Raw genomic sequence first — 23,912 nt, forward strand, 5'->3', positions numbered from 1 at the left:
CCAGAGAGTCTGACTTAAGTGGACGTGGTACAGTCTGATTATCAGATAAAGCATAACACAGGGACATATGAGGAGTAATAAGAATCAGTAACAAAACAGGAAATAATTGGGAAATGTACTCTTCTCCAGAGTATATATTAAGTACACCAATATACTAAGGAATATACTTTTTTCATTCCATAGAACAGAAAGATCTCCACTCTTAGGTGTGGTTGAGAAGCGTTTCCAAGCTTCACTCTTTTCAAAGTAGTTGAGCCCTGGCCGGGTGGCTCAGTTGGTTGGAGTGTCGCCAGGTACACCAAAAGGATGCAAGTTCGTTTCCCGGTCAGGATACGTACCTAGGTTGCCGGTTTAATACCCGGTCTGGGTACTTACCAACTGATGGATGTTTCTCTCACATCTGTGTTTCTCTTTCTCTCTCTCTCTCTCCCTTCCTCTCTCTCTAAAATCAATAAATATATCCTTGGTGAGGATTAGCAATAAAAAAAGTAGTTGACTTTAGCGGGGTAAACCAACAAAGGCAGAGTTTTTGCATTCAGAAGTCTCTTCTGCTATGGAGTGTATCAATTCTATGCCTTACATTTTGGTAGAATAAATTATAAGTTTTAATTCCTTGGAATGGCATAGGAGCATGAAACAGGTGGTGAGGCATCTAATGCCGAGAACAAAGACTCCTAGAGCCTCTGAAAGTCCTGCAGTTAAGTCTACCTAATCAGCATGCATCTCAACAAAGACGGAGGCCCTGCTTTGAAGATGTGAAATACGGCAAAAGCAATCCTGCCTAAGCTTTTAACCATAGGTTTGATGACTGGCAACAATATTTTTAACTATGTTAGGAGAAAAAGAAGTAGGCTCAATTACAGCAGAACGGATTTTAAATGCATGCTAGAGAAAGTGGTTGGTTTGAATCTCAAAACAATTTACTCCCTTTGTTCTGGCCTATCACAAATGAGCCCTGATATTCTACCCTGATTACCAGGGAGGTGATTGTGTGGCAGAGTCATATTCTCTAACATTGAACATCAAAGAAAAGCCAACAGAAGCAAAATTATTTTTAATAGATTCAGATTCCTAAGGTCTAGAGTATATTTTTTACATGAAGAAATATGCTAATATTTCGATTATGAAAATAAAATACAATAGGTTACACTGTTGTGATTGTTTTCTGGGACCTCCAAATAAATGAATTATTTTACCCAAGTATTATTTTTCTCCTGAAAATACATCAGGATAATTGGAAAATAATTAACTACATTATTTTCTCCCTGTGAAAGTTTTTTGGTATTGCAGAAATACTTCCCTGTGAAATATATAATTGTTGAGATATTTTCCACCTAAAAATCACTCGAGTTATTTTGTGCCATTCTGGGGATAGAAATGCTTGAAATCTCATCATCATCAAAAGAGATTTTATTAAAGACCTTTAATTCAGTGTCATGCTAGGCAACGCTTATAAAGTATTTCAGAAATAGAAATTAAGGTCCAGACTATAACAGAGAATATAAAGATCGTTGGTGACATGCATCCATTTTTGCATTTCTTCAAGGTCAAATTCACATACTTGCTAACTTGTGTGAACCCTCAGGACTGCGAAGGGCTCCTGGTTGCTAACTGGGCTCAAAAAAATTAAAAAGCAGAGCTTAGCAGCTGTTTCTACACAGGGGCCTCTCAGCAAACCGCACTTCAAGGAGCAGCCTCTGTGCTGGATGGCCTACCTCTGGGCTGGACTGCCTGCCTGCACTGTTCCTGCCCACTGAGCCAGCCCTTATGAAGGAGTTCCTGGGATCCTATTTCAACCAATAGGACTGAGGCTTTCCCTATCCAGTTGGAACTGCCACATTTCTGACCAATCAGAGTGGCCCTATATTTACCAATCAGGGACCAAGGACCAGGATTTCTGTCTATAAAAGCCAGCTCTCCTCTGTCTTAGGGAGCACATTTTCTAGGGAAGACAGAAGACTGCGTTTTCCCAGCTGGAGCAGAACCATCCAGAGTGAAGCAGAACAGAGCAGACCACGTGGAGTGGGAAAGTGCCTGGCCCTGGGGAAGCCTCATGGGCTTGCTGTTTTCACAACAGCTGGGCTGTGGCACTTTGGAGCTGTTCCCTGGCAATGTTTTCACAGCCATGTTCTATGACCATCAAGCTGTTTGCACTCACTCAAGTTTCCTTCCTCACCCCACCCCAAATTGTGGGTTCCTGTTGGCTTTTGAATTGGCTCCAAGGGCCATCAGTTGGTGCTTGTCTGTGCATCATGCTGTTTTTTCTAGGTTTTGTTTGTTTGCTTGTTTTGCTTTGCACTCAGCGTTTACACAAGATCCCATCATCCCATCACAGTCAGCCATTGGCTTCAAACACACCAACTTCTTTCATGTAAACAAATCCAGTGGTCACGGTTCAGTCCCCACCTTATTTGATGTCTCCTCAGTATTTGATGCACTTAACAGTCCTTTACTGACACATTCTCTTTGTTGATGTCCATCAGTCAAAGACCAGCAGACGTACACCCGTAGTTGGACAGGTTGGGCACGATGGGGAACTATGGGGCATTTTAATGAGAGTGTGCTAGGAAATTCTTGTTATAGGTTGTGGGTTGTGTGAGAGGATTTGGAGGAAGGTCCAAGGAAGTGGAATCTTCTGATCTGGGTGCTTTTTTGGGAAGCGATGAGACTCTATGCTGTGTATCTTCATATTTTTTACTTGGTAAGTAGAAGGAATAGTGTGAGGCTAAAGTAATAATTAGTAAAGAGCAGCAGTCACTCTGTTAGTTGGGAGCAGGGAAGTTTGGAAACATTTGTAGTTTTCATGGTGCTCTTGTTTAGCCTGTGTTCAGACAGTAACAGAGGCCTCTTGTTTACAATTCACTCCATCGTGGTTACACAGTGACCTTGTCTCACACTGGTATTCTGTGAAATTGTTCACATTCAACAGGAAAATACTATGGCCTCGCTTGGTGCCAGGCCAGCTCCCAGCTGACAGCTGTCAGGACTGCCGTTTCCTTTCTCCCTGTCATGGTACCATATTCTCTCTTTGGTTTCATTCTATCTCTTTGCCTGTTCCTTTTCAGCCTTCATAACAGTACCCTCTTCTTTTATATGATCCTTTACTCTTAGGATTTCCCAGGCCTTATGTCTGAATCATCTTTTATATTCACCTACACTTCTTTCCTTATGCAGTTTTATTCATTTTTTATGACTATAATTACCATCTGATTTTGTTGGACTGGACTAATTCATGCCTAAAAGATGGGTTAGGAAACTACAGCCCATCAGTCATACACAGTACACAGCATGTTTTTGCTGAGGATATAAGATGGTTTTTATATGTTTAGATGCTGGGAAGAAATCCAAAGATGAGTAATATTTTATGAAAATTACATTAAATTCAAGTTAGAGTGTCCAAAGATAAAGTTGTATTGGAATATGGGCATGTTCATTTGTTCAGGTATTTTCTACAACTGCTTTCTTGCTGCAAGAGTGTGCTGAATAGTTGCAACAGAGAAAAGCCAAAGTTATTTACTAGTTTTCCCTTTATAAAAAAAGTTTGCTGCCTGACATGCATGGCTCAGCAGTTGAGCATTGACCTATGATTCAGGAGATCCAGGTTCGATTCCCGGTCAGGGCACATGCCTGGGTTTCGGGCTCCATCCCCAGCAGGGGGAGTGCAGGAGGCAGCCCATCAGACTCTGATCATTGATGTTTCTCTCTCTCTCTCTCTCTCTCTCTCTCTCTCTCTCTCCCTTCCTCTCTCTGAAATCAGTAGAGATATATAAAAAAAAAATAATAAAAGCTTGCTGATCCCTGCTCTAAAATCATATATTCAACTAGCATTTGACATTTTTACTTGAACATTTCAATCACCTTAAAGTACTTAAAACAGAAATTGTATTCATCTCCATTCCATACCAAGAATCTGTTCCTTTCTTGCTCCTGTCCATCCTAAATATGGGGGTATTGTCTACACAGTTCCTCAAATCAGAAATCACAAATATTATCTTTCTTCTACCTCATATTTATAATCCTCTATAAAACCCATTGTTTCTACTTCCTAACTATATCTTAAGTTGTCACTCAGTCTCCACTTCTCCTGCCATCATTCTGTACCATGCCACCACCACCTTGTATTCTTTCTGCTCAAACAGCCTCCTTATTGGTTTCCGACTTAAATGACTCTAAGTAACTCTCTAACACATGGCATTTTCTATTACTACATCTGGTCCATTTCCCAATTATTGTACATTTTTATATGAATATTTGGGTTCAAATTCTATATGTTTATTTACTTGTTTACCATCTATCCAAACAGATATGTTCTACAAAGATGGAATCATACCTTTTAGTTCATCAATGGATATAAATACTCTGAACAGTGACTAGTATGGAGTAAGAGATCAGTAAGTATTTTTTTTTAGCCAGTGACTGAGGTGCTTAAATACCACAAAGGTACATGTCTTTTGCATCCTAGGTATTTTATTTTATTGATGCAATTGTGAATGGCATTGTTTTCTTAGTTTTCGTTTCTGATAGCTCATTATTGGTATATAAAAATGCAACTGGTTTCTGGATATTTATCTTGTATTCTGCTACTTTATTAAATTTACTTATCAGTTCTAGTAGTTTTTGGTGGAATGTTTAGGGTTCTCTATATACAGGACCAAGTTTTACTTCGAGGAGTGCATGAACTTTCATCCTGTTCCTGCCCTTCAGCAATACTTTAATGTTCTTTTTCAAAACCCCAATGTATTTTTTGTACTTTTATTGTAATTTTAAAATTTTTATTTCATGAAACATTCAGAATAATTAAGAAAATGATATCTAAAAAAAAAAAGACCACAAAGGTAGAGGTACAATTACCACCCCACCCTGTACACCTAGGCACAATAGTCCATTCCTAAGAGAAATGTTTATAAAGTGGTACCTAGCCCACTGATAAACATGTTCATCAATTATCAGTTCTGTTCATGTTCATCAATTAGCTATACACTTTATATTTATAACCAAATATATGGAGAGGCAGTTCGCTGTGGGAAGAAAGAGATAATATTAACTTTATCTTGATATTAAGAATGAAATCCTGGTCAGCTTTTCTTTTTGGTGGTGGTGATGGTAACATTTTTCCTAGCAAACAATTCACATTCATCATTCTAGTGACTCAAGAGCTTTCTCAAAGTGTCCTAGTTAATTACTTGATGATTCTTTGGGTTTTGGCCAAGCATCAGTGTACTTTATTTTATACAAGAAGGAACTATCTAATTATTTTTAGGTGGATTTCATGTAGAAACTCGGAAACGATTGCCAACAATACAGAATATAATTCTTCTGAAACGGGACTGAGATAAGAAGGTAGACTAACTGTGTGAACACTGATTTGGTGTGTTCAGCAACTGGGAGAAACCGCTGAATGGGCAGATAAGATATTAGGTAGAAACGACATGGTGAAATGGGCAGAGGGTGCGGCTGAAGAAGGCCAGTTGAGAACAGATTTTGTAAAGCGACAGAAAGAAGCCAGGCACAGGGTTTTACAGCTCTGTTACCTGATGAGAGGAGAAGGCAGCGAGCTGGCAGCGAAGTGGAGACATAACCGGGCTGGAGGACAGATGGGCAGCCAGAGCCGGAGAGGAGACGGAGAGCTCTCCCTGTGCGAAGCAGAATAAGAGAAAGTCACTACGGTGGAAAAAAATTACATTTTGGCAGAGAATGGGAAAAACATAAGAACCATACCACTCAGAGGCTTAAGTGTGTTCCCAGGTTTTGAATAATCATTTGGATTTTAAAATATTCTTACATAACTTATGTCATGGGCCTTTTGCAAAAACTGCGCGAGTGTGAGTGAAGCGGGACAGGTGGGTCTAACCCCATCTCACAGATTAGGGAGCAGAAGCTCGGTTCCTGGGGTCACGCAGGGGGAGCGCAGCGGAAGGGAGGACAGACGTGTTCCCACTCCTCCGTGTGCACACTCCCCTGCGCGTCTCGGCAGCCTGGTGCTCATCAGAACAGAGGAGGCCCGGGTCTGCGGCGAGGAAGGGAAGCACTTGAGGCAATGATCCAAAGGAAGGATCTCTTTCCCACCCACTCACTCAAACCTGTCATCACATCCGAGGGATTTCAGAGGGCCAGGAGTGCAGGAGGAGAGGGCTGTTGGGAAGGGCAGGGGGAGCGTCCACTTATTTCCTAAGTGCAGGACATGCGCCAAGCACCGAGTGCTGGACACACGCCGACGGAGAAAGCAGCCTTAGGCCCAGCCCTGGGGAAGCTCACTCTCGAGCGGGAAGCATAGGCTTTTTGTCAAGTAGCAGAAATGAGTGTTTCCGTGCAAATGCAAATAAGAAGGCAGAGTCGACAGTGCTCTGAAGGAATTGTACCTGGGGCCTTACGGAAATGCAGTCAGGAGATGTCTGCTTGCTCACGAGGATGACAGTGGATCTGCACTCCGGAGGGGGAATAGGTGTGAAGTATCCGAAGGGGAGTGGTGGGGGAGGCATTAGGAAGGCTCTCATATACTTATGAGGAAGCAAAGGGCCTGGTTTCACCAAACATTTGAGTTTACTAATGTGTGTGTGCCCTGGATTATAACCAACATAAGGGGTTTGCTCTCTTGACTTAAATAGTTACGTAATGACATTGAGCCGTATAATTCCTACTCAGCATAACAGGACTGCTGCAAAATATTAATTTCTGATAGAACATATATACACATACATATATACACATATATATGCATATATATAAAGTAATGTGTACATGTTAAGGAGTCGTGAAACAATTATCAGTTAATTCTTTCAACACACATGTGTTGAAAACGTAGTAAGTGCAATATGCGCAAGCCCCTTGCCGGATGCTGCTTCTTATCTTCTACTATTTGACCAAAGATTGGTGAGGTCATGATTAGAGTGAAAGGAATTCTTCTTGCCTTGAAAAAGCCATTACCATGTGTGTTTGATGTACTTACATTCTCTCTGTCTCTGCTGTCTCTTTGCCCTAGGCTCTGCTTGGGCAGGGCGAAATCAATTCTTGCTCTGCTGTCGTGATGAAAATGTTCTATATCTATGCTGTCCCCTGGGGCAGTCATTAGCTGCGTGTGGATATAGAGCATTTGGAATGTGACTAGTGGAACTGAAAATTGAATCTTTTATTTTATTTAATTTTAATTAATTTTAATAGAAAAATCTACACAGGGCTAGTAGCGAATGTACCGAACACTGTCACTTCCTAGGGCTTCGGGAACAAACTTTGAGTTCCCACTGTAATACTTTTGATACATTTGATATGAACTTGATATTTCTTGTATCTTGTGGCCTGGATATAATTGAAAGGGATGTTTTCTTGGTATATAGGAGAACTTATCTTCAGGTAAGAAATGTAGGTGTGCACAGAAGCTCATTTTCCCAGCTCACTTGGGGAATAACAACTGAACTTGTTTATATCAAAAAATCTGCCAAAACTTGTAGATAGAATTGTACAGAAAGTGGAAATTTTTTTTTCCAGGACCCAAAAGAATTAAAGAAAACAATTTTCTTTATGTTTACCATTTGAGTAACAGCCACTTTCAAAGAGAGAGAAACCATAAAATAAATGAAATAAAACTACTTTTATAATAAACTATTCAGGAAAATCTAGTGGTCATATAAAGAAGACAGATGGGAGTTAATTTGTGGTCAGCCAACTCATTTCTCTCTATCATATCCAATATTTAGTGCTTCTATGAGACATCCTTTCTCTCTAAAATATTTATATCTGAACATGAATGCTTACAATTGAATGCGTTCATTCAAAATGAGACGAGAATATATAAAATGAAAAGTGTATTTCTTTTCCAAATTTGTACCATAGCCATCTAGCACTGCTGCTTAGAGATTGTGATTACTATCACTTTGCTCATTTTCTGCAGAACCAGATATTTTATTTACTCCTTCATTATATTTACCAGGGGCCTTATATATTATATGCTAAGTACTGGTTTATGTCAGTGGAAATAAAAATTAAAAATAAAACAAAACAGAAAAAATTCCTTAAAGAAATTACATTCAAAAGGAAGGAAATAGGCAATAAACAAAGAAAAAAATAGGTAAAATACATTGTATTTTAAATAGTAATAAGTGTTACAGATTTTCTTTTAAGGATTTTAAAAGAAGTGAAGCTTTTGAAGGGTGAAAGGCAATAAATAAATGAGTGCCTCAGTTGGGAAAGCAGTTTACTCTTTAAACAGGATGAGCAGAGAAGGACTTTCAGAGAGTTATTTTCATCAAAGACACGAAGGAGATAAGGCAGCAAGACATGTTTAGGGACAACTGCATGTGCAAAGGCCCTACGGTAGGGGGTTGTCTGGCATCTTCCAGAAGAGCATTTTGCCTTATGGCAGGAGAGGGTTCACAAGGCAGAAGCTTTTACATCAGTAAATTAATACACCAATTTACTGATGAATTATAGTTATAATATTCTCTGTATTGTGTGCCTTTTTCCCAATCACATATTTTATGAGTCTCTAGGTTTGAAATAGGGCTTCTCTCTCATACCCATAATCTCTATTATCTATATATTAATTTTAAATAAAATAATTACATATGTCTGTTTCTTTTATGGAATGTATTTGTAATACTTACAGAGAGAGCTATGCTAGTTTCTTTTCAAAGGCCAAGTTCATTTTGTAAGACCTGTCCTCTAGTTAAGGATGCAAAACAGATTGTTTTGCACAGAATATAGAATTATCAAAATGTTAACTTGCATGATTATCATGATATTATTGCCTGTTATTATTTTTGCCGTGTTCATAAGGATATCAGGGTCTAGAAGGAGGTAAAAAGATTTGTCCCAAACTCACTTGGATGAAGATAGTTGCCATTGGCATTATTGTGGTCCCGATGTGTGATAGCCATTTTGCGGAATACTATACAGGCAGGATGCAACGGTAATCCTCCAGCAACTCTGAGAGGTAGTTAGTTTTACTCTTTTACTAATGGGGAAAACCTAACTTCTTCCAAGTTCTATAGTGGGTGAATGGTACGACTGGAATCTTATCTAGATCTCTATACCTCAGAAAGGACTCACACTGACCACTGTTTGCCACATTGCCAGAGATACGGGGCCAGGAATCCCAACTGGAAACACGAGAGGCAGAGAGAGGTATCCTGGGAAGAGAGCAAGCACTCACTTTGCTCAGGATTGAATTTCACCTCTAAAAAAGAACTGAATATTTTGGGGCAAGCTATATAAATACATTTGTATATGTTTTCCATTGATAAAATTGAGGATCCAAATTACAATTCCATATTTGCTTATTGGAACCTTTATCCATTATAAGCAAGTTAGAAGCCATCAAGCTTCCTAACTTAATCTGTGAGTATATTCTTATAAATAAAGAAACTGTTTGGCTGAGACAAAACCTTTATATGGCTAATAATTTTACTATATGGCTAATAAGACTCATAATTTTACAAGAAAGTTTAGTACAATATCAGTAGAAAACCAAAATCATCCACTTATTTTAAGGTTAAAAAGTTTATTAAAATTAATAAGGTTCTTGCCCTGGCCAGAGGTTAGAGCATCAGCCCATGAACTGCAGGGTCGCTGGTTCGATTCCTGGTCAAGGGCATGTACCTGGGTAGCAGGTTCGATCCCTGGCCTCTGTCAGGGCGCGTGTGGGAGGCAATCAATTGATGTGTCTCTCACATCAGTGTTTCTCTCTCTCTCTTTCTCTTTCCCCTTCCCTCCCTTCCGCTCTCTCTAAAAATCAATGGAAAAAATATCCTCAGATGAAGATTAACAAAAAAATTAAAAACAAATAACTAACAAGGTGCTCAGTAATTTGCCCCATATTATCTTCTTACTGTTCACTCTTTTCTTTTTACATACATTTAATTACATTGAATGAAGAAAGTCTATATTATCATCATGGGTCATTATGTATCTACATTGTACACAGCTTTTAAAAAGAAGCTTGTTTGCAGGTGCCCAGCTATAAACACCAAGTTAGGTTCATAGGAGCACTCGATATTTATACTAGATATAATTTGATGTTTTTTTTTAAATTTAAAATAGATTTCCTTTATGAGCTAAAATAGCCATGAATAGGCTATTAATCTGAAGTCATAACTGATTTTTATGGTAGTTACAGCGAAGCAAAGTTTCAGTTACCTTGATTGCTGTGTTTTTACAAACATCTATTTATTTTTAATCCTCTTATTTTATATATGAAAATGATATGATTTATGCACTGTGGGTCAGAAAACTTAAAGTTATTTTTACATGATTAGTAATGAATCTTCAATAAGCAAACAACCTCCCACATCAAGACCCCTGGTGCTCAATGGAATGCATTTACTGGGTCGCCAGCTGGGATTACAGGCTGTAATCTGTGGCAAGGGATCAGAGATTTCACTGTGTAAATTTAATTTACCCTTATGGGGATCAAAAGTTCATTAATACCCTGTTCTTTCCAACTGAGCTAAGAGCTTGAAGCAATTAGTATTTGAAAAATATTTTCTTTCTTTCATTTTCTGTCAGTATTTAATCTGAGTTGGTTCCATGTTTAGATATTAATCTGTTGTGTTTTAAAATTATAAATTCTTAGTGTGTGTGTGTGTGTGTGTTGGCTGTTGTTTTGGATTACTATCCCTAACAAATATTAGTACAGCAATTTAAACAACAACAATGTAACATCCAGGTGCTCATTTCATCTGCCCAAGTGAAGTCATTAATAACTTTCAAGAGATCTGGATTATTCCTGCATGGAAGAAGCAACAAAACACTTTTAATCCTTAACACTGGAGAGTTTGCCACTTTTCGTCAGGGAAGACGTTGCTTCCTAGCTGCTTTAGCTTGAAAGCTGCGGATTAGTTACACAATGTGTGGGAAACAGATCTCCCAGCACTGTTCAGAGTGACTAGTGAATGAAGAAGCACCATTTCTTAGATACTTCATCTAAGACATTAGGTTATTCTTATCAATTATTATGTGCACATAAAATGTAAGCCTGTGTGCTTATACAATTTCTTTTATATGAAACCATTATTTATCAAGAAAATATTCATGAACTGAAAGAACAGAAGGAGATGATAAATGTTGGTGAGAAACAACCCAAGGTTTTTGTTTTGTTTTAATATGCTGACATAATTTGAACTATGATGAATCACTGGGTCTCTTTATTATAATAGCATGTTGACAAATGATACTGCGGATGGATAAGCTGTAATACGACAAACCACAGGTGAGCAAGGATTTTGTACAATAACTTAGAATCATTCTTTCACTAATATCCCTCCTTAGTAGTACATGAAGTACTGAGAGGGGCATAGTAACCCTTTCAGTCCATTCATGCAACGTTGAGGATGTTAACGTGATGGTGAAAAATATAGAAATAAAACTACAGAGGCTCCAAGGGAGAATGGCCCTACAAATGCCTCAGTACATACAAATACTTAAACACTGGTATAAATGGCTCTGAGGAGGATATTAACTTATAATTACGAAGTCAAACTCTTTAACTGCTTTGGGTTTTCCTTCTTCTTTGAGGTGGAGAATTTTTAAAACATATCTTAGGAAAATAACATGAACTTCCTTATCAGTTTTTCTTTTTCAGTGAGAGTTCACTATTTATAGCTTTATTGAAGTATAATTGATAAATAAAATTATACTTAAAGTGTATAACATGATAATGTGAGATACTTACATATTGTGAAAGGATCCCTCCTCCCCTTTTTACTAATACTACCGTAACCTCACATACTTAGCTCCTTTATGTTTTGGCCAAAACATTTAATGTCCACTCTTTCAGTGAATTTCAATTACATGTACAATACAGTGTTATTAACCTTAGTCCCTGTGCTGGGCATTGAATCCTCAGGCCTTATTCAGCTTTTAGCTGAAAGTTTGTAGTAGCCTTTGAATATCTTCTCCCTATTTCCTCTCCTTCTTCCAGCTACTCACAACCACTTTTTGTTTCTATGAGTTTGACATTGTTTTTTTTTTAAATTTAATATATAAATAATATCATGTGGAAGTTGTCTTTCTGCATCTGGTTTAAAACAATTACTTAGCATAGTGTCCTCTAGGCTCATCTGTGTTGTCAAGATGACAAGATTTCCTTCCTTTTTAAGGCTGAAGAATATTCCACTGTGTGTGTGTGTGTGTGTGTGTGTGTGTGTGATATTTTCTTTATCCCTCCATCTGTTGACAGACACTTAGATTGTTTCCATACCTTGGATATTGTGAGTAATGCTGCTATGAATAGGTCAATACAGAGATCTCCCTGAGATAATAATTTAATTTCCTTTGGGTATGTACTCAGAAGCAGGACCACTGGATCACATGGTTCTATTTTTAATTTCTTGAGGAAGCTCCACACTGTTTTCCGTAGTGGCTGCACCTGGTTACATTTTTACCAACAGTGCACTTCTATGTCAGCACCACACTGCCTCAAGATTGCTTTGACTATTTGGGATCTTTTGCGGTTCCACAAATATTTGAGGATTTATTTTTTCTTATTTCTGTGAAAAGTTCTATTGGAATTTCGACAGGAATTGCATTGACTCTGTAGTTCACTTTCGATGATATGAACATTTGAAGAGTGTTAGTTCTCCAGTCTACAAGAGTGAGACATAAAGAGATTAAGCACCTTGCCCAGAGTCATGCACCTAATAGGTGGCAGAGTAAGGATCTGAACCTGACCGCTAGGGTGCCAGAGTTAATGGAAAGGGGAATATGCAGTCTTGGGATGATCAGAGATCTGAGTGGGGGATTTCAGAAAGTGAAATTGTACAGCAGAAGCTAAACTTCCATGCAATGGGAGTTTTTGACCATGGGAAAGCTGCTGATCATATAAGTGAAAAACATGTAGACGTCCTTAAGCTGTTAAGAATTAAGGAACATTAATTAAATTGGGAGGAGTGTGATAGCATGAAGATGATTTGCTCCTTCAGGAAAGTTGCCAAGAACTGAACTAAGTCTGTTTTATGATACGAGGCAGCAGCCGTCAGAGCGACTACCGTCTGCCTTGCTCTGAGTATAGCCGAACCCACGTCTCTCTCCAAGACAAGCCTTACCCCTCTTTACTCCACCTCTTCTAGTCACCTATCCAGGGAGACGTGTAATATCCCTCAGCTCTTCCTCTTGTGACCCTGCTGGCAATATGTTATGTTAGGAGTCTCAATGATGTCAAGACTATCCTAGTTCTAGTCCAGAGTAAAATTAAATGTTAGGCAATTGAAAAAGCTATGATGTAGCCACAACCTTCTGGCACAATTTAGAAGAAATTTTACAGCTACAATTTATTGAAGCTAGACATTGAGTTAAATGCTATCTAGGGACTATTCCATTTACTTTTCACAATAAACTAATTTATATGGTAGGTACTAACATATACTCATTTTAGAGATGAGAAACTAGATACTTTGGAAGGTTATTTCATCAAAGTTATAACTAGTTCTTGGCAGCCTCCAGATTAGTCTTATAACTATGCTTTATGATAACCAAAAATTCACTTTTTGGGTTTTTTTTTTATAAATTATACTTTCCAAAATTTAATCTACATATTTTAATGCAGAAACTTGTAGGTTTTTTATAGCATTGGAGCATTAATTTCCTAGAATTTGAATGTTTTAAATAAAAGTATTTAGCATATGTATAGTTTTTACATAAAGAAAGAAGAAATTAACTTTGATCCATAAGAGAATATTTGAAATATAATTTTAATCTGATTATTTGAGATACTTTCCTACTACTGATATCATTTTTCCCTTTTGACTAAGGTACAATGCATGCATAACCTAGAGAAGAAATATATGTTTTAAAACTAGGAAATATATTAATTGTCTGAAAGAGTTACATTTTACTTCTTTGCTCCTTATAGACTGATCTTCAAATAAATTAAAAAATATTTGAAGTAAAAACTTTCACAACACCTACATATAGTAAGTACTAAACAAATACTTGCTAATTGATCAATGATTACATATAATCAATTAGAGTAAACATTCTGGACTGAAGTGATCTTGGAAAAAATTTCTAGAAATCAGTTAATCTTTTTATTTATTTCATAGGGCAAAGATTGACTGTCTCTTACTATATCATTATACTGTGAGTTATTCATTGTGCTCATCACTAAGGTTGCAAAGATGAAAAAGATACAGGAATCTCAGAATATAGCAGGAGATATAAATCACGTGACAGACATAGGTATGCAGTGGAGTGGGATGAGTTGAAGGGAGTCCCTGAGAAGATCGGAGATATTTTTTGTTTTTTTATAAATATATCTTTATTGATTTCAGAGAGAGGAAAGGAGAGGGAGAGAGAGAGAAACATCAATGATGAGAGAGTCATTGATCAGCTGCCTCCTGCACGCTCCCACCTGAGGACCGAACCCGCAACCCGGGCATGTGCCCTGACCGGGAATCGAACCCCTATCTCCTGGATCCTAGGTCAAAACTCAACCACTGAGCCACGCCTGGCCGGGTGAAGATTGGAGATCTTAACAGGGAAAGAAAATAACAGGGAAAGCCTCATAGGAGAGGTAGTGACTTGTCAAATTCCTACACATTCTTAAAACTTAATTGGTTTTGAGGTTGACTAGGAATCTGACAAAGCCATGAGACTGAGGGTGTATGTTTTTTATGGCTGACTTCTGTGTGTATGTGGAAAGTTATGTTGGGAACCGGAACATTGTGGTAGGTGGAATAATGACCTCCCAAAATCCAGGCCCTAATCCCTGGAACCTGTAATGACACCTCATATAGCAAAAGGAACTTTGCAGATGTGATTATGTTGAAGACCTTGAGGTGGGGGAAACGATCCTAGATTATCCTGCTAAAAATAAATGTGATCAAAAGTGTCATGATAAAAGGGAGACAGGGAGATTTGACTACACAAAAGAAGGTAATTTGATGATTGATGCAGAGATTGGAGGGTGTGTTTTGAAGATAGAGAAGGAGCATAAACCAAGGAATACAAGCCAACTAGATGCTAAAAAGGGAAAGGCAAGGAGTTTCCTTTTTTTTTTTTTTTAAATATATCTTTATTGATTTCAGAGAGAGGAAAGGAGAGGGAGAGAGAGAGACAGAAACATCAATGATGAGAGAGTCATTGGTCAAGCCCGCAACCCGGGCATGTGCCCTGACAGGGAATCGAACCCCGATCGCCTGGATCCCAATTGACGCTCAACCGCTGAGCCACGCCTGGCCAGGCAAGGAGTTTTCCTTTTAAAGCCTCCAGAAGGAACCAGCCCCGCCAATAACTTGACCTTCATCCAGTGTGCCTCATTTCAGACTTACGGCCTCCCGAACTGTAATATAATGAATTTGTGTTGTTTCATACCAATAAGTTTGTAGAAAGTTGTTACAGCAGCAGTAAGAAACTAATACAAGCATGAACTCTTTCCCTGAAATGCCTCACTTGAATGACAAATTCTTGACATTAGACCCATGAGATTATTTTAGGCTCACTCCTTAGGGTTATAAATTTGATCAATATTGTTACTCAGATGCTCACCTTATATATTTTATGCTCTATATGCATCGAAGTCACTTCTCTTTGTTTCTAGATCATTCTGCAACCTAACTAGGAGTTAGAAATGTATATCTACATGCTCCAGGAAAACCACATGGCCCAGGTGCTTCCTTTGGAAAATCACTAAATTTATACATAATACTGTAACCTTATTTCTACGATTCTAATGAGTCACATGCTTAGGTTCAAATTTCAAAAATACAACTTCAGCACCAAGTCAGAAAAATAAAATAGTGGACGAGAAATGACAGGAGGACCAGTGTGGAGGACACTAGGTTACATGTAGGAAGGATTTGTCCTGTGTGGTAGCAAAAGGGATGCAGGTAGAAGCCCACTCTAAAGGTATTTTGACTCTAAAATCAACAGTCTCTGATTAGACAATTGGGATGTTACAGTCAAAGATAACTCTGAAATAGTTAACTTGGTCAAGTGAGTCATGTGTTAACTGGCCTAGGAGATACATGCATAGGAACAGTGTACAGTTTTGAGTATATTTAGTTTTAGGTTCCTGTTGGACATTTTGTGGAGATTGGTATACTTAAAAATGAAAATGGAATGCAATTTTGCCAATGTGAAATAAGTGAAGCCTCTACCCTGGAGAGAAAGGGAATAATTCTAATTGTAGAATCCTAGGAAACATAAGCTTTGAAAACTCTGGGTATAGAAGATCCAGTGAGAGAGACTGAAAAAAACCCGGAGTGTAAAAGCATAAAGCAATGGTGATGTTGGATCCAAAGGACAAATTCTCTAGAAATGTGTCACTCTTGCCTATCAGGAAGAGAGATAGTGAATGGTAGATAGTGAATGATAGTGAATGGCTTTGTTAACATTCAAGATTAGATTATAATTCATAAAGCCATAGATGTTTTCCTCCAAGATTTGAGTTAATGAGAGAAAAAATTAAGGTGTAATGGAAACATATGGTTCAAAAAGGATATGAACTTGCAGGAATCCATAAAATACTCAATACATGTGCCTTTTTTTACTTTAGGGTGTTTATTTGAGATTTTATGATTTTATAATGATACAATAATAAGTGCGTATAAACCTGCCCCTCAAATGTTATTAGGCTTAAAGATAATTGTATTTACACTATGTGATTTAAAACAAAATTCTTAGCCATTTGTTTTCATGGTTTTCATGCAGATTCATGCTATTATGGCTTCTAGTTAGGGGCTAGGAACTTTTACTCTCTGGGAAATGAAATTAGAAGAGATGAAACACATTTATTTACAGTGGAAGCAAGGACACAAGCAGATCTGGGAAATGTGAAGATCCTCATGCAATCATGAAGAAAAGGACCTTCAGGAAGGAAAATGTTATTTAGCTTTGAGTGCCCTTTTAACCTTGGTCACTGTGTCACTGTGGTCATCATTCCTGAGTGGGAAAGCATTAATCTCAATTTTCATAAAGAATATGTAGCCAGTCTCTAATTTGTATGAAACCAGAAGGTACTCTAAAATTCCTATTTCCTTACTTCATATTTCATAGCTTCTTCGATTTATTCAACAGGCTACAAAAATGACTGTTTTCTCTAAGTTTTACTCCCATATCGTTTTATTTCAATGGACAGTTCTTTTGAACTAAAGACACTTTTTTCTACTAACCATAAATCACTCTAATTTGAGTTGTTATAAAATATAAATCAGTGTTAATTAATCTCCCCAAGGGTATAACAATGGAATCTTTCTTTTTACATTTTTAACATTTTTTCACACCAAGCTTCACATATTCATGTACAATAGACTTGCATCTTATTTCCAATATTGAATTACGGAGCTCTGAAGAGGCACAGATTTCTCCACACCATTTCCCTTCTCACCAGTAATTTAGACAGTGGTAGCCTTGGGTTCGTGTAGGGATATTTGGTGACTCCTTTGGAGACTCTACTAATTTTTCCATCAAGACCCTTTTGATTCCTGAATCACTGGTTATATAATTTTGATGAGTACTTCCTTCCTTAAGATATTCAAATACATACCTAACTGATTTAGAGAATATTGATGGGTCCCAATAGAGTGGGTAGTCAATGAAGAGCATCCTTTTTGGCTTCCAAGAAAGTTTTATAGAGATTTTCAGGTTCTTTCTCTGACTCACTGTCCGGTAAGAAGATGCACTCTGGATGGGGATGGGTCTGTCCCTGCCTCTGATGGGGAAGACTGGTCACTGGTTTGTTGTGGCTACTGTCATCTGGTGTTAGAGATTCTTTACCAGTCTGAAGTCACTTGGGAGGTAATATAACCCACTTATTAACTCCTCAGGTTTTGATGTCACACTGATCTCTTCAAATCCAGGATTTGCCAGTAGCTACTCATATAAATTTGGGGGAGAAATTACAGTGAACATCAATTTTGGTCATTTGTAAATGAGGATGACAGCACTTATGCATGAGTAGTTTTGAGGTTTATGTAGCACAAAGTGTTTAAAACAGTTTACATAGCCCAGCCCAAAATATAAATTGCTTATGATTCAGGCTATATGAAGAATATATAGGGTGTGGCATAAGTAGGTTTACAGTTTTGAGTATGTGAAACACAGTTTATTCTTGTATTATTAGTTATTAATTCTTGTATTATTTTCCATACAAACAACTGTAAACCCACTTGTGCCCCACCCAGTATTTGTAGTCAGTTCACAACTGTTACAAAATAGAATTGAATAATTGCATTTTAGAAATAGAAGGTGCTTGGAGGCAAAAGGTATAACCTCTAAAATCTCTTTTGTTGTTTCATTTTGTGATTTACTTTAAAAGAATTAATACAATGGGATTTTAAGATATTTATCAGATTTCTAAGTGAAGTCTTAAGAAACGAGAAGGCCCTAAAATAGAAAAAAATGCATCATTAAATAGGAATCCATCATAATAAAGGGTCTAACAAAATTATGCTCCCATAATTCGGATATTCTAAGAAAGTGATTAAATTTTCTTGGCATTGAGTGGTCTATTTAGAGGTTTATGCTTCAAGAAACAAACTTTTATTTTCAGTTCTTCCACTAACTCCATCTAGGCGACTTTGTTAATTCTTATCAGCTTCCCTGCTTCTCTCTTGATAAAATGTTAATAATAATGTCTGACCTCACATAGAGAATAAATTAGGAAACTATAGTAAAAATTCTTTTGAATGTTACAATTATAAAAATAAAGTTTGTGGTGGTAACATAGTCTAAAGTTGCTAAATTTCAAATTTCATAAAACTTTTTTATTGAAAAACTATTGTGACTAATGGAAAGTATTTCACTAAACCAGTATAGTCATTTTAATATTCGCTGATGGTATTAAAAGACTTAACATCACCTAACTGCAGTTCATTGTTCAGTTGAAGGATGAGCATCCTTTCTTTATTTTTTAATACTCTTTTAAAAATACTACTTGCAAGTGGAATTTTTTTAAGGCTAAAGAAAAAAAAAAATCTAATGGATAAGTAAAATCTCAACTTCTTGGCCTGAAACCATATAACACTGGTTTTCAGATAGAAAAACAGGAAGAGTGAAAAATCTGCTGAACCCCAATACTATAAGCTCCTCTAACTGAGATGTGGTGATAATTGCTTTTTATTTTTTGTAACATCTCCTGGAAATGGTAATGCTTTCAAGTGAGGATCAAAGAGAATGACCTACATAAGAAAGAGATTGCAACATGTAGTTACATTTTTCATCCTTTGTAATATCCTTCTTGCATCCATACTTCTAATAAGAAACACAGCATAATGCTCATCATTTTTTAAAATTAGTTGTCACTAAGGTCAGATGGGATACTTGGAAACTAGAAAAAATATATGATTTGGACCAATAGATGGATCAGTACATAGATCACTCCTCACATATCACACTTCTACAGTTAAAGGAAATAAGACCCCGAATTCAGTAATATATATTTACATATCTCTGAATTTGCAAGTGTATATAATATGAATATTTGCATATGTATATTTTCTTTACATATATTTTTGAATTTTTACGTATACATATATATAAGTATATGTATATCTATGCACACTATATATATCTTTATGCGCACACTCATATATCATCTATTTCTGATGCAGTGGTATCTGTGTGTGTGTCATCAGAAATAGGAAATTTATCTGTTTTTCTATCCAAAAGTTTCATTAAAAATAAAGAGTTTAATATAAGGAGAGGAGATAAAATGATACTGTTTTTGAACTTATAAACACATTAAATTCACAGGTGTTTGTTGTTTTTCCAGCTGTAAATTTGGCTGATCAGGAGGTGTACTTCAGAATATGTAATTACTGGGAATTTTTCACATGGAAAGTGATCTTTTGCAAACGCATCACACGGTCAGTTATGTCACTAATGTTATATTCCCTAAAGTACACATTTTCTTAGAGGTTGTTGCCTTAAGATATTAATAGGTAACCTAATGCATCACATATTTCCAAAGATGAAAACTACCAGAGGAGAAGAGAGCTCTATGGAAAGTTTCAGTGTCTAGGGCTTGGTAGAGAAGGACCTCATTGGTACCAGGAAAAAGGCAAACCACTTAAGTCACAAATTTTACCAAGGGTTGTCCTTTCTTAATACTTCTACCAATAAATTTAAAAAAAATATCTGACACTAAAGTGTTCCTTAAAAAAATGATGGTGTGATCATCCTCTGATCTCATTTGTAAATGCCCTTGATAGCAGAAGGTGAAAGAAAAACTCTTCAGTAATGGCCCAGGCAGGGTGAGTACATTCAAAATAGTCACATTTGTTTTGATTGAAAATGACTTTATCCTATAAAGATATCTGAAGTGATGTTCTATGGTTATAGCATCACCCTTCTTTCAAAAGGCAGAATTAATTTCTGCAGAGAGTCTAGACATAGCCTCCGAGAGTCATTTCAGGGAGGCCAGATGATCCGATGGATGTCTGCCAACAACCACTTAACAATTTTGGGACAAGCATAAAGGGCTATAAGGATCCAAAAGGAAATAGAAATGGATTAGTCAATATGTCTGCAATAAAAAGAAAAGCTTCAATAAAGAGATAGCTGCACTTTATTTTACATAACAGACTTATCTATTCCATAGAGAGTTACATATACATTTCTTGAATATGTTTAGTGAATTTTATTTGTCTTATAATCATGATAAAATTTGATATGTATTTCTATTAAAATATTTTTCCAATAAATCTACCTCAGCACAACAAACCAATTAAATAACTTAATGAAATACCCATCCTAGAGCAGAACAGGGTTCAAATAAGACACTTGATATATAAAATATTGAAAAAAATTTACTCACAGTTGGAACTCATCTTAAATTTTAAAGGGAAACTGGCCACCTCTTGGAACAGAACATTCTAGATTGAAGCCCTTCTGCTTCTATTTAAAACAACTTCCTACTATTCTACTGCTCCCCATGCTGTGCAGGCTTGTACCTTACTGAAAGTGATACTTTATAAATCAACAAATGAATTCAGACTCAACTTGGGAGACAATAAAAAGACATACCGTTTGTCCAAAATGAAAATGCTTGAGCAAATGTGAAAATGTGCTTTACAAAAATTATTTATTAAAGAGTCTGAAAACTCTGCCTACAGATAATACATAGTGCAGAAGTCCCTTGGTTTATTCATTCAACTTAAAAAGAAAAAAATAAATGATGGAAAAAAAATTACCAAAAATAAATGTATTAGAATAAAAAAAAAATCACTCATCATCAGAGAGATGCAAATTAAAACTACAATGAGATATCATCTCACACCTGTCAGAATGGCTGCCATGAACAAATCAAATAACAGCTGGCGAGGGTGTGGAGAAAGAGAACCTGAGTACACTGTTGGTGGGAATGCAGACTGGGGCAGCCACTGTGGAAACAGTGTGGAGCTTTCTCCAAAAATTAAACATGGAACTGCCATTTGACCCAGAGGTCCCACTCTGGGAATATATCCTAAGAATGCTGAAACACCAATCAGAAAGAATGTGTGCTCCCCTATGTTCATAGCAGCATTATTTACAATAGCGAAGACCTGGAAACAGCCCAAGTGCCCGTCAGTAGGTGAGTGGATAAAAAAGCTGTGGGACAGTCACACCATGGAATACTACACAGCTGTAAAAAAGATGAAACGCTTACCTTTGCAACAGCATGGATGGATCTAGAGAGTATTATGCTAAGCAAAATAAGCCAGCCAGAGAAAGACAAATGCCATATGATATCACTTATATGTGGAATCTAATGAACAAAATAAACTCATGAACAAAATAAAACTGGAGGCATGGACACATGGAAGAGACTGACAGATGTCAGAGGGAAGGGAGTTGGGACATACTAGATGGAAGAAGCTGAAGAGTTTAGCCAAAGAACTTATATGAATAGCCCATGGACACAGACGACAGTGGGGTGATGGCCAGAGGGAGGGGGGCTGGGATGGGAGGAGTGGGCAAAGAGGGGGAAAATGGAGGACATGTGTAATAGTGTTAATAAAAAGTAAGGTAAAAAAAGAAAGAAAATAAAGCCATATTATCTATAAAGAAAAAAATGGGATGCTCAATAAACATGGATTTACCAAATTATTAATTTTGAAATGTCTTAATATCAATGAATTCTATATAATGAACACTCTAAGGAATTTCTACCCTTAATGTGTGGTATACATTCATGCTTGCTTTATTAAAATACTGCCAAACGTTTTCTTTTTATATTTGATAAAACTTGTCAAATATAAAGAAAAGAAGTGTTAGAATTTCTAAGTATGCCTTTTGTGCCCATGGGACATTTCTTTCTACCTGGAGATTCTTTCATCTGAAGGGTCTTTAGTTTGTATCTGAAACAAATTGAGCATTTAAATTGAGATAAGTGCACAGATTTGCTGTTTTGATTTTTGATGCTTCATATTTTCATTTTAACAGGTAGTGAAAATATCTTTCATGTATTAGCCAAGAAAAAGCATGATTTTTTGTTATGCAGATACTAAAATTTTGGCTGAGGAGTTAGAAATCTGTAACTTTGGTGAAAAAAGTAGAATATCCATCCAGTTAAATAACTCTCTTCAGAAAACTGCACAGATGAAGAAATTACCTTTGGGAATTAGGGTCAGTCAGGATTTGGGGAAAGATCATGAGTTTGCTGATTTATGCCTATTCCCTTCCTTCACGAGATAGCTCTGGGAAGAGGAATCTCAGTATATATTTTTGGACATAACAGATATTTTCACATGCACAAAAGTGAAGGTCATATTTTCTCACATGTGTGGAAAGTCTGTTTGCTTTTTGGATTGTGTATTTGGATTCTAGGCCAGAATGTAAGGGCTAGAAAAGATCTTAGATATTGTAGAGGTTAACTTCCTCATTTTACAGAGGGAAAGCAGAGCTTCAGAGCTATAACTGCATACAAAATGATTCCAGTTTGTACAGGATACAAGCAAAGGGTGCATTTTAGGGAATTCCTATTCAGATATATCATTTAAGAAGGTCTCTACTTCTTTGTTGCTCCTCTGGAAACACTTATTGTGATCCTAAGTCTTAATGTGGTTTTAATTCTAAATCTCATCTTTCCTCCTCCATCTGTTCATCTAGATAACAGTCTCCACTGCAATGATCGTGGATGATGAATGATACCAAATACTTAACAAGCTGTTTTAAATTATGGGACTGTAATTCCACAAAAGGTTGTTGTAATAAAAACAAGTGGCTTATGTGGCCAACAGGACCCTTGTATATAATGTTACAGTCTCATAATTCAAAATAGGTGTAATTGTTATTTGATGTAACACAAGAGTTCAAGAATAAAAATCTCATTTTTTATTTTTAGTTCAGTTTTAGGCTCATAAAATATCTTAAAAGAGAGATGTGCCTCTTACCAAGCCTGCTTGACTATGCAAGATGTTAGTCACTTGGAGATTCAAGTTCACATTTCAGCACATGTATCAGCTGTCTCCTTAACAGTGAGAGTTCATCGTTTTCTTTTAAAAAATCATGTGCATATAGGTATTTACTTTAGGCACATAGATATATGGAATCTGAGAAAGGCTGTTCCTTCATGACCCCCAACGACTAAGTTGAAGGTTTTCACTGATAAATAGGAAATGTTTTATTAAGTATGTGCTGTGCATTTCTCTATTTATTTCTAAGTATGATTGGTTCTTTATTTGCTTTACTTTAGAGAGCCCTGAGTCTAGGTGAAAGAAAACAGGGATAAAATGTTTAGTATTCTCTTCATTTAACTCTTTGTGACCAAAATCTGAAAACTTAGAGTTGTCACCAATCAGGACAGGCTGCAGTCACTCCAGCTTGCTCAGCGACACCGTGGGACAGTTGAGTGAAAGGAAGCCCTGGGTCTGCTGCTTAGAAGCTCGTCACTCAGTCAAGAGCTTGTAACTCCAGGGCCTCATGGTGAACATTTCAGCATCCATGTAGATTCATAGAAATGGTACAGAAAAGCTCATATCGTTGCCCAAAACATGATCATGTAG

The sequence above is a fragment of the Miniopterus schreibersii genome (genome assembly GCF_964146895.1).
Source record: "Miniopterus schreibersii genome assembly, chromosome: 4".
Taxonomy (NCBI): Eukaryota; Metazoa; Chordata; class Mammalia; order Chiroptera; family Miniopteridae; genus Miniopterus; species Miniopterus schreibersii.